Consider the following 12852-nt stretch of genomic DNA (forward strand, 5'->3'; position numbering starts at 1 on the left):
ACATGCTTGTTACTTTAAATTCTTATCCAGGTAATGGCAACATACTTGTTGCTTTTAAGCTCATTTTCTGGGTGAGGGCAACATGATCTTGCCTTAAGGTTAGTTAATGCTTCTGCTTACTGCAGCATGGGGTGTATGCTTCCCCCAGTAAATTATCTTTCGGCATAGTAATTATATATACTTAACCAATATCTTTGATTTTTGAGTATTTAAGCTTTTTTCTTGTATTATATATGCACATGATTTTCAGACATGGTCAGTGATAATCCCATGTTTCTGACATGTGTCACAGTAAAACCATGGTATATTTTGAAGTACCATGACAATATCATGAAATATGAATATAGTAATCATTAAGTACTATGGTATTACCCTGGTAACAACACAGTGTCTTTTTTGTTAGGGCTCTAATGTATTTCTTGTCTCATCACTCTTCACTTTCTCTCATCTCTGCTCCCTCACTTCATCCTGTCATGTCTGCTGCTCCACTCTGACCTCATCATCCTCTTTATATAATTGACACCTCATTTTACTTTCTCTTAATTTCTTTTTATATTTATATGTTATTTTACTGTATTATGTCATTAATATTTAGGACCTTACAGCAATAATGTGGCAGAACTATGGTACAATGATGGTGTCAAGATGTGAATGGTTATCATGGTACCCTATGTCCAAAAAATGTACCATGGTATTTTTCCCGAAAGTGATTAGTCTAATGGCTTATTAGTTGAAACAAAAAACAAACCTACTTTGGCTGAATCAGACAGCTCCTTCAGTTTATGACAGTATTCTATGTCTTTCTACCACTGAAAGCAATGCGACCAATCCCAATATAATTAATAAATCTGTCTACACTGCAAGTGTGCGATGTCAGACATGCGGTAGCAATCAAGTATTATTCTTTTGATGAACTTACAACACAATATATAGAGTGGACTTTTTATCTGACCTGTTACTCGTCTGAGGCAATGCCCCTTCAATGTTCCACGGCGAATTCCAAACTGCATTTTTGCTACCTTGAAGGGCACTGCAGTGGGAGGGGATGCCACTCAAAAGCTTTAAACGAAAATTAGAAAATGAATCTTTTCTTGAAAGTCCCTTCCACAAGACTGTTATCGAAGGTTATATTCATAGAGTAATGCCATGTTTTCACTAGAGCACCCACTTCAACGACTCTGCACTTAGGAGTGAGTACGCCTGCAATTTGCAAAATCTCATAATAACAGTGTTAATTGTCTTCAAGTCAATAAAGTATTCATTCAAGTACTCAAGTTAGTATTCATTTGACAGAAGTGGTCCTGACAGAAATGAGGATAATGTTTGTAGCTGTTCCCAATGCTCGTCAGAGGTCACATTAAGGCCACGTCCACAGAGGCTTTGAGTAGTAGGCTTTGTTCTCACTGAAAATGCAAGGAAAAAAGTGGGTAACACTTTATAAAAACTTTCATTAAAAAATAATTTACAAACATTAAATAATGTTTAACAGATCATTAGTTAATGTATATTCAGATAGTTAGAAATATGAGATAATATGCTTGTTAGTGTTTACTGATGAATTTAACATTAACCCTCAGGGGTCGACGGACGCGCCGGCGCGTCATGCTGGATTTTTTTCCTCATAACAGCGGAAATAACTTAAAATACTCCGTCATTTTTGGGCATACAGATAAGTGTAAGACATCATTAGAGACTATAAAGGGTCTACTTTTATTTGTGCACAATCACAAAAACAACAAAACCTTGTGCTTTTGTAAAATAAAGAAAATAAACAGGTTGCGCATACAGCCGTCTCTGTCTCCGCGAGCATCTTTCTGAAACACGTCACAAAAATGAATTGAAACTCCGAGAATACTTATCACACAAACATGAAACATATGTCTAAAGAAAGCTTAAAATGTCTAAACGATCCAAATTTAAAACAAATATTCTCCTGCAATGTAATCTGTATGAAACAAAGCGATGTACAGTTTCTCCTGGCTCAGTTAATTATCGCTAATGTGATCCCACCCACCAGCAGAGCGCGCTATTCATACAGTAATGTGCTGAGGCGATCAATGCAAATGGTAAACGCCCCCAACAATGCCTTAAAAAACATCAAGTTCATTCACTTTTCTGTGCGTTTGGAAGATGGCACGCTACACAGGTGAGGAAGATCTACAGATGGTCCTGGATAGTGACGAATAGTTCACATTTTCCTCAGAAGAAGAGCGGGAATCCTACGATGAACGTTTGAAGAGCGACTTGATCCAGCCGAGGATACAATTCTGGATAAGTCATTACTTACATTAGTTGACATGCTATTTTATATAAACATGTACATATTTTACTAGTTGAACTATTTCCAGACTTGCCAGCCAGGATTCAGAGTATTGACATTTGAAATATGTCCTAATAGACAAGATTTAGTTACATTTAAATGTTGTTTCGGCTAAAGCAGGTATTTAAATTGTATGCTGTATGATATAAATATGATATGTAATATGATATAAAAATAATATGAATGTTTAGATTATATTTTAACTAGTGTTTATGCTGTCTCATTATCATCAACAAAGCTTGTGCTTGGAAATATCTGTTCGGGTGTAAATGTGTAAAATGTGCTGTAAATATGCCCATATTAGAAAATCAGCATATTAGAATGATTTCTGAAGGATCATATGACACTGAAGACTGCAGTAATGATGCTGAAAATTCAGCTTTGATCACAGGAATAAATTGCATTTTACAATATATTCAAATAGAAAAGTTATTTTAAATTGTAAAAATATTTCACAATATCACTGTTTTTGCTGTATTTTGGATCAAATAAATGCAGCCTTGGTGAGCAGAAGAGACTTCTTTTAAAAACATAAAAAAATCTTACTGATCTAAAACTTTTAAATGGTAGTGTAGGTCTAAAGTTTAAGTAAAGTCTTAATGTAAAGAAAATGTATAGTCAGATTACTTCTTTTAACTTAAACTTGATTTTATGAATAAGTTACAAACAATACATTCAATAATTAAGTCTCCTCACATTTATTCTCTCTCAGGGGAGGGGTCTTTGTCTCCTCAGGTGTGAATCAAATCAATATTTATGATCATCCACGCCTCCTCGCATATGGCCTTTCTAACACTAAAAGTGTCTTACAAAAGTTAAATGACTATATTGTTTTGTATGAATGAGTGATCAGGATGGTTTTCACATCATTTTGTAGCAAAAACTCTAGGCTACAAGATCCAGTTCTCAAAAGTAAATGTTTAGTATGTGTTATATGGCCTTATTTCAGTGACTTAAAATGTTTGTTTTTTTCAAAAACCACACATAAACATTATTTTCTCAAAAATACAAACATGTACATACATGTTGCTCACATATAATTGTAGCCCAGTTTGTGCTGAATACAGTGTTATCAGACATTAGCCATTAATATGTTTTTAAACAACTGAAAAAAGCACAAATGTCAAGGCATGTCAAAACTTCTCCAGGGCCCAAAACACCCTCAGACCCCAGAGGGTTAACTAATGATCTGTTAAGCATAATGTAAATTAAAATTCTTACAAATTTTATTAAACTTTCATTCTTATATGGCTTTGCACTTTAATGATTTTAACAAATGTTACATAATGATTATCAGCAAATGTACATTTAAATGCTTACAAATGTTATTAAACATTTTCATAAATTATTTATAAATGAGCTTAAGTTAAATTCATTAGTTAACATTAACATGCACATTATCTAATATTGTATAGTGTGTCATTTGGGACACTGCTACTGTCTGTTATTCTGATTCCACTTAATGATTCCAGTTCCTTAACATTTAATGGAAATGCTGTGTATAAATGGTTCTAACTATACTATTTTTTTGTTGCATAAATTACTGGGATTTTTTATTATTAAAGTACCATTTTATGACAAAACACTGTCAAATGTTTATTATACTACATGTTGCCATATGAACAACCAGTCAGTATTACACAAATTTAAGTCTCACAAGCCTTAAGTACACATAACATAGTAGGAACCGTTTTAGTTAATTTCATGTTGTAAGTCAAGAATTGCCCTGATCAATTTAGTGAGAACAGTTCATTAAAAATGTGTGGCTCATGAGAGTCATCCCTTTGCAAAGTCACGTTGTGTGTTTGTTGTTGTGTACAACCAGCTAAATAGGACAATGCAATATAAAGATGTGCCATCTATTTATTGTCTTATTGTGAAATACTGTTTTATTTTGCAGAGCTACAATAAACCTTTCTTTCTAATTGTATTCAATTGAGAATGCAAGCTTACAACTTAGCAAAACATTATTATTTTTTATTTTTTTTTAATTATTATTATTATTTTATTTTTTTTGGTTGTCGAGATGATTCAGTAGCTGTGCAGTAGTGTGGAAGAATGTCCAAGAACCATTAATAGGAACCAAATGTCAATCGGAGATGTCAGATTAGTGAAACACCCAAAATACAGTGCCAGGGACCCTCAGGACCAGGATTGAAAAGCACTGGTCTAGAAAATAAAAAGTAATATTTCATAAGATTGTGTCAGTTTTAAAGCTTTTGCAGAAGTGAAGCTGTTCCCAGAATCAAATACACATACAGGTTTACATACATGAATCAAAATACACACACAAAAACACAGTGAGAGAACTCTTGCCATGTGGGTTAATATGGACCCATGAAAGGACACATACCATGCACATTTGTTCACGTGGTAACATAATCCAGTTGTGTTTCTGTTTCACTGGTCCTTCTGGCAGTAATAAGTGTCAAAAAGGAAAGTTTGATTTCAAGAATTCCCATGGTAATTTCATACACCGTATTTAGGACCCTTAAAACGAATTTCAATCAACAAATCTTAGAAGTTGAAAGTAAATACATGCTAAAATTATTGTTTAAAAATGTTTAGAGCAGTAATTTACATGAAAATCAACATTCTACAGCTGATTGTGAGTGACAATTAAACATTTTGAAATGACTATGATTCTAAGTTCAGTCATGAAACTACATGGCAAGCTGATAGGTCCTTTAAAAATTGTAATCAGTTAGCCAATCGCCTCACATCCTCTTTGGCTCAAGCTGATAGGTTTTTTGACATGTAATCACTTAGCCTGTCAACTTGCGTACTCTTTCTTTGTCTAACATTTAAATTGCATCAGCTGTTTTCAGGTAAGCCGGTTTCACTGCAGTGCTCTACAAGAGTTTTCTCTCTGAAACCCTCCTCTCCAGCACCACTTGTCTAGATCTGCTTCAAAGGGATTGTATGTATGTCTAATTGTGCAACAGCAGCATGACCAACATCCTTGACGCAGCATGTCTTATGTTTGTATAATTGTGCAGCAGCATGTCATATCTGTGTATATTTTATGAGTACCAAGCAGCAGTGTAGGCAGATCTAGTCCACCAAGATCAAACCTACCAACCTGTCATATCCATTATAATACCTTAAATTTATTCTGAGTTGTCATGACTGAACTAATGTTCCAAATAAAGAAACTAGATTTCTACATGTTCTGAAGAGATTTTGGGTGGTGCTTGCCCATGCAGAAGTCGTGACCACAATACTAGGGTGTTGTGTGGTTGCTAAGTTATTCTGAACGGGTGTAGCACTTTGTTATATCAAGTAATTTATATTTATATAGCGCTCTTCACAACACAGCTTTACAGAACATCATGCTCTAACAGAAAGTGAAGCTGTAATATCTTAAAGTCATCACTGTGTAGTTTAATTGAATAACGTGATAGTAGATAATGGCTTAATAAATTATTTGCCTTCATTCCCCCAGTGAGCAAGCCGAAGGCGACTGTGGCAAGGAACACAAAACTCCATAAGATGTTAGTTAATGAAGAAAAATAACCTTGGGAGAAACCAGGCTCACCTCTGGCTTGAAGATAATACCAATATCAGGATTTTTCCTGGCTCAAAATGAGGCAGGGGTGGTACCATCCTGATCATGTGCACACATACACTTGTACCATGCCTTCCGCTGGCTGAAGCAAACACTTACAAGCAACATATTTTAGGTGTTCTAATAATTAGATGATTGAAGAAAATGACAATTAGCAACTTATAGCATATTTAATTAAAAAAGCTAACCTGTTCAACATTAAATTAATTAAATACAACATAACAGCTAATGTGTTCATTTATAGTTAACAAACAGCAAACTGGATTAACCTCTTAAACCGATTATAAGATCATCTCTGATCTCAGGTATGTAGGTGGGTGTGGTGGGAAGGGACGATGTGTAGAGACCAATCGGCCACTGTTTTATAGCTTAGATTGGACTGATCGCTTAGATTGACAGGTTTTGATTTACCACGCGCACAACTGAAACAGTGCTGGATCTTATTACTTGTTACTTATTCTGTGTAATTATGTTTCTGGTTTATTATGGCATTTACAAATGTTAGTAGTTCTTAGGTTCAGTAAAACAGATCACTTATTTGGAGAGTTTTTTGGACTTTTGATAAAAAAGGCTACTTTGGTTCCAAATGCCATAACTTGCTTTGAGATAACAATAAAAAAATTTGCCCAGATACAGTTGACATGATTGTAGTCATCATGTCTAGCATGAATAATTAACAAAATTAATAAATAAACTGCATCACTTTCTCAGCAGTGTTGTAACATAAGAGCCTCCTTTTTTTGTTTGTTGAGAAAATCAAGATTATGCATGGTTAGTAATTTTTAAGTCACTGAAATTAGGCCATGAAACACATAATAGATTTTGTAGACTCCAGTTTTCGCTCACAAAATTAACTTTTGTGAGACACTTTTTGTGTTAGAAAGGCCTTATCGGATCACGCTCTTCTTCTGAGGTAAATTCACAGCGTGTCTTCTTCCAAAAACGATAATGAGCTCAAATGGGAAAGACTGTACATTGGTTTCATACGGATTACACAATCAGAGAATATTTGTTTTTAATTTAAATTGGTTCATTTAAAAGTAGACAATTCAATCTTTCTATAGACATTTCTAATGTCTGCGAGGCAAGTATACGCTGAGTTTCAGTTCATTTTCGTGACACGCTCCAGACAGAAGTTCACGGAGACCGAGACGGCAGAAAGCGCATCCTGTATGATTTCTTTATTTTACAAAACCACCATGTTTTGCTGTTATTGTGAGTGTACACAAATAAATGTAAACCCTTTATAGTTTTGAATGATGTCTTACTCTTATCTGTATGACCAAAAATGACAGAGTATTTCTTTCTGCTGTTATCAGGGAAAAAGTCAGGTGATCGCGCAGGTGCCTCCGGTGACCACAGAGCATTCACTATGTTATGTTATCAATATAAAAAAAAAACAACTCAAACAGGAGAAATTCAAATATTGAATTTTGGGGGCATTTCCGACACTGCACGACGCTAGTTTGAGCCAATGCCTGATTAGCTTGTTTGTTGTTAAGCTTAATGTAGGGCTATTGCCTAAGTTCTGCTGGCTCTATGGAGATCAAATTTTTTATAGTGAGAATTGATGCCAAGGGCCAAATTTAAATAAAAACTAAAATATAAATAAAAAAATAAGAAATTACTTGCAAAAAGGGCACTTATCCAATGAAAGAGGGCAGATGCTTGAGCACCACTTGGGGTCTATCTGTGCACGTGACTGCCTGCCTGATTTTCGTCCACAGTCGAAGGCGGCACAAAATTTGACGGAGGCGGCCGCCTCATAATTCTGAATAATTCTCAATAATTCCTGAATTTTAGTTATCTAGTAAACTGAGTAGATGTTGGTGGCCAATGTTTAAACTAGAGCATTTGTATAAACTGTAAGATTAATGACTTAAGGCCTCACTATACTTCCGGAGAAGTTCTTATTCATTCTTCATCCAGAGGTAAAAAGAAGTTCTAAACAGCCGAGCAACGGTATACTGTTTACGAACATTACGTGTGAGTCATTTAGAAATACATTTAAATATGAGGACGCTACATGAAAAACCGAAACTAATGTGACATTAAAAACGTGTTATCAGTGACTTTATGCCTCATTCTATGAGTAGAATTCACACTAAATAAGTAAAAGATGTTTTTTTTGAACCACTCAATGATGGCTAATATATATGCAGTAGAAAATGTTTCATTTGTCTTGTTTACATTTTGAATTCATGACGCTAATGCGCTAACACGCTGTAATAATATGCGCTTACACGGCCATAATATGCCCCGATTACACTCTGTTATTGTAATTTATGATGACACTTATACTGCTGCAAGATCAGTGTATAAAAGTGTAAATGTGCAGAATAACGACAAAAGAATGATGATAGGCTTACTTTGGGCAGGTGTGTAAATGGCTTTCACTGCAGATGGCACATGATTGAATGGGCTCTTGAGAGTATTTGAGTAGACTTGACTCCTTTTGTAGACTAATTAAACAAAACAACAAAAAAACAACAACAAATAAAATGATCGTACAGATGTAGGTCAATTTGCACCAGCTCGTTAATAACTCTACACGCCCGTGTGTTCTTGTTGACTGACTGTCTGAACCAGTGGTCAACCCCTATATCGCTGAGGATACATTTTCCCCTTTGGCCGATTTGTTTCTTGAGGGCGCTGAGAATCACCTGCTTGCATGTGAAGTGACTGAGACATGTAAACGACCAGTCACGGTTTGTTTTGTTGTTACATGCCATCATGTTACTACAATAATAGAACGGTGTGCAACACAGTATCATTTAAATGGTCCACATATTAGAGCTGCAGCAGTCGCGTTTGAGCTCATAATGTTAAAGTGCTCGCCTGTTTCATTCTCCCTCTCTCTCCTCAACAGTTCCCAGTAACTTTTAACTGTCTTGTCTAATGATAAAAAGGCAAATATCAACAAAACTTATATCATATACCATCTGCAAATATGTGCAAATCTCATTTAAACAGATGTAATAAGCCACCTTCACACAACTTCAGCAGATCCAGCATCCTGTGGAACACTCATAAATCTTCCTCTGAAGCACATATTCTAACAGTCTCTTCTCAACAGTTCCCTGTAACTTTTCTAATAATAAAAGGCAAACATCAATAAAACTTCTATTATATACCATCTGAAAATATGCAGATGTCTCATTTAAAAAGATGTAATTCACGAACCTCATGAAAATTCAGCGTTTTCTTCCCATTGAGCGCACATCTAATATCTTCCTCTGAAGCGTGTATTCCATCAGCCAGAATCAAAAACTTCAGGATCAAAAGTTCCTCTGATTCACAAATCATGACAGTCACTCCATGTTATTCCAAGCAGGTGGTCCAGGCCGTTTAAACTGTCAGGAGATTGCTGGATCTGCACGAGCACGTGAGTGCAACTTCAAGGCTGCGTCCGAAGCCAGGAAAATTCTGCCTCCGGAGGCTGTATATGGAGGTAGGATGAAAATAAGGTGCTTTTCAAACTGTTCGGAGACCAGTTTCCTTAAGAGTTCAATTCATTCAAAACAGCTGTCAGATGCAGCCCAAGGCAAAAGCGCTTCACGTGTGATACAAGTACTGTAAATGTCTTATTCACTATGCACTGTATGTACAGTTGGTTTGATGTGGCATTTTTTGAGTAAATGCGATTGCTAATGTGGACATGTCATCCATGGTTGCTGGACTACTGTGTGTACTGTTATTTCCTCCTTCCTAATATATTAACAATTTCTTCATGTGCAAATAAATTACTAAAATTTGATGACTAAACAAAAATCTGAAGAAACTGCTATCTGCCATTTAAAATACAATATTATTTGTTTTATTTTGTGTGAAATTTAGTAAATATAGTGCTAAATAAGAGTTTATATATTTTTTTAGCAATTTTATGTTTGTTATTTACTATGTTAATAGTATATTGGCATTGTATTGGCCTATCAGCCACCCTGCTCTCTGGATATCGGTATTGGCCATTAAAAAACCCATATTGGTCGACCACTATAAAGTACTATTAAAGGTTCAGTATAAAGACATCATAACAGTAATCCATATGACAAGTGTACTATATTCGAAGCTTTCTGAGGCCATACAACAGCTATGTGTTGTATGGACTACTTTTATGTTATTTTTTTATAATGATTTTGTTTTTCTTTGGACCTTGACAGCAGTGGTCAATATGAACTTTTTTGTATGGAAAAGAGCAGCGTTAGGATTTTTTAAGAAAATATTGTGTTAAGATTCTACTGGGAGTAAAAAACAATGAGGGACAACTTGAGGGCAGTAAATAATTTTTTGTATTTTCTTTTTGCTAGCCAGCTGACAGTTATGTCATTTTACAGATACATCAATGATGAAAGGTGATTTAAATTATATTCATCTCTGAGACAGCAAAAAAAGAAAGCAAAGATGACTGAAACAGAAAAATTGCTAGCAATGCAGACACAGTGTTTGTCTTGTACTGTGTGAACTTTAAAATACATGTATCTTTTAAAACCAAAAATTATAAAATTTTGGACCTTTATCACATTTCAAGAAGTTTAATTCAGAAAATGATTGCATTCAGTGCCTTTACTATATTAAAGGACCAAAGAGGACCATTATATTTGTGACCAACACCCGTGACCCATGGTTGCCCATGTTAACATGGGACACTGGTTTGAATGTTAATTAGAGATTACACTTGTCAGAGTAGTAAATTGCAACTCTGTTGTTATTTAAACTGAAATATTCATCCAGCGATTCCAAACACAATTTTATCATTATAAGTGTACGACAGCAAACAGATAACGTTTCTGCAGAAGTTCTCATTGATAATTAACATTAATCTAACATTAGCTAAGTAAGGTAACATGAGGTAACATTAACGTTAGCGGTCAGTCTTCTCCCTTATGTTGAATGACATATCCGGCTGCTTGTCGTGTTTAACAATGTATAACATATGTAACATTATATCTAGCTAGCAAACCTTAGCTAATTATCTAATGTTAACGTTATTACCAGCGGCTCTGACAATGTAACTATTATTATAATTTTTTTTTAAATAAACCAGTTCAACACAGGTAACCACATTTGCCTCGTCAAATGCACGCTCTCTAGTCGATTTTGTGTTTTGACCATTTGTGAACAGCGTTAAATTCCGTCTCGTTTACCATGCTTTGTGGGTGTGACTTTTTTGCCGTGTCATCACCATTCATATCTATACAACCAATGTGTTTATGATTAAATTATTACTAGAGCACAAAATTGTTTCATAGATCATAGATCTAGCCTCTTAATTTTGCTCTCAAAGTGCACCAGATTGATGCATTTAACTTTAAAATGTACAAAATTTACCTAGAGGGTCCGAGGTCTCACAAAATCCTGTGGGAAACACTGGGAACAGACGTGTAGAATCTTTTTTTATTTTAGTATCGACTTGGTACCGAAGTGCTGGTACTTTTGACAACACTACTGTCTGTGCATATTGTGTATGTCTATATGTACCGCCCCTAGAGGGTCCGAGGTCCACCCACAACAGTCTCACAAAATCCTGTGGGAAACACTGGGAACAGATGTGTATAAAGACATAAATGCGCCCAATATTTAGAACCCCTCAGTATTTACACCGACAGTTTGCAAAACTGTTCACTGACAGCACTTGTAACATAAAAGTCCTCAAAATCACCCTTGGCTAGAGGATTCTCTTAGTGAGAAGAACAGCAGATATAGCCTCTTCAATTTAAAAATGTCCTTATGTGACTTTGGGCAAATAACTTGAAAATCCTAATAGCCACTCAAAACCTATTTCTGAAATGCAGTCAGTAATTTGTTCTCAGTCATTAATTCAGAACTGACTGTGACCTCATCAAAGTTCACATGCAAGAATTTTTAAGACTTATTAGTGTCGCCACAATGGCAATTTAAACACTCTGTTAATTTGTGTGGGAGACTTAATAACAACATCGAGATTTTAGCTTTACTAAAAAAAAGAGAGAGAGAGAGAGTTTTACTTTTTGAATTTGTGACATGACTTAAATTTGTAATCACAACGTTTGCCTGCTGGAAGCCTGTAACAGTGTACTTCGATCACATCAATGGCGTCCAACAGAGGGCGGTACTCGACAGTGGGGAGGCCAAGCTTTTGTCCACGCGCAGTGATATTTTTAGAGTAGGCTTGTTTACATCAACCTTGTATTTTATTATATGATTCTAAGCCGTTTTAGCACATTGCTATATGGCTGCTAATGTGTTTAAAGTTATTTTAGGGTGTTGTTGGGGTGGTTGCTTGAGTGTTAATTATGATTTTCTCGTCCCTTGATATGGCATATTATATGCTATTATAGATTTATGAATCCCAGTGCTGGATCAGTTTGGGGTGAGTTGTTAAAGGTGCTGTAAGCGATTTATTTATTTATTTATTTATTTATTTTTATGGAAAGTAATGCAAAAATGTTTACAACTCCATGAAAGATATTAATGAAATAAGTGTCATGAAATAGCTCACCTGGGACAACAGCTCTAGACTCTGTAAACGGTGTTGTGCCGAATTTTGATTCCCTGCCAGAATGCGACTGCCCCTCGCGTGCACGCGCATCACACAGATGATACACTGGCGCTGCGAGCTTGAGTGCTATCGTGTTTACTGTAGCTGTTCATAAGTGATCTTTTTCCACACAGTTAGCACCAAGAAAGCATAAAATGAACATGGAAGTGTTGTTCAAGCATACGTTAATAAATAGATATTAAACTAGTTCACATAAATTATGCACAAATTTAGCAGATCGATTCAACTTAGACAGAAACAGAACCTAGGCTTCGACAGCGTTAAGAATGAAGGAAAGTTGACTCATTCCTCTTTGATTTTACGTTTTGCCAAAGCAAAGCTGTTTAATGTCCCTTTGAAATAAAACTTGAGTTTAACGATCCAGGACTGTGGTGATGTGACGTTTTTGCTGTTGATATTTATTAATTCACGTGTTGTGTCATTTAT

General features: G+C 35.4%; 1 long non-coding RNA gene across 1 annotated transcript; it reads right to left on the reverse strand.

Moving 5' to 3' along the window:
- Positions 1-890: 890 nt before the first annotated feature.
- LOC127425493 (uncharacterized) lies at positions 891-12414 on the reverse strand. Its single transcript, XR_007894628.1, has 4 exons — positions 12367-12414; positions 9072-9327; positions 8258-8350; positions 891-1403 (listed from the first exon to the last, which is right to left on the reverse strand). It is a non-coding gene; the product is annotated as an uncharacterized LOC127425493 (long non-coding RNA).
- Positions 12415-12852: the final 438 nt, after the last annotated feature.

The sequence above is a fragment of the Myxocyprinus asiaticus genome, chromosome 3 (assembly GCF_019703515.2).
Source record: "Myxocyprinus asiaticus isolate MX2 ecotype Aquarium Trade chromosome 3, UBuf_Myxa_2, whole genome shotgun sequence".
Classification (NCBI taxonomy): domain Eukaryota; kingdom Metazoa; phylum Chordata; class Actinopteri; order Cypriniformes; family Catostomidae; genus Myxocyprinus; species Myxocyprinus asiaticus.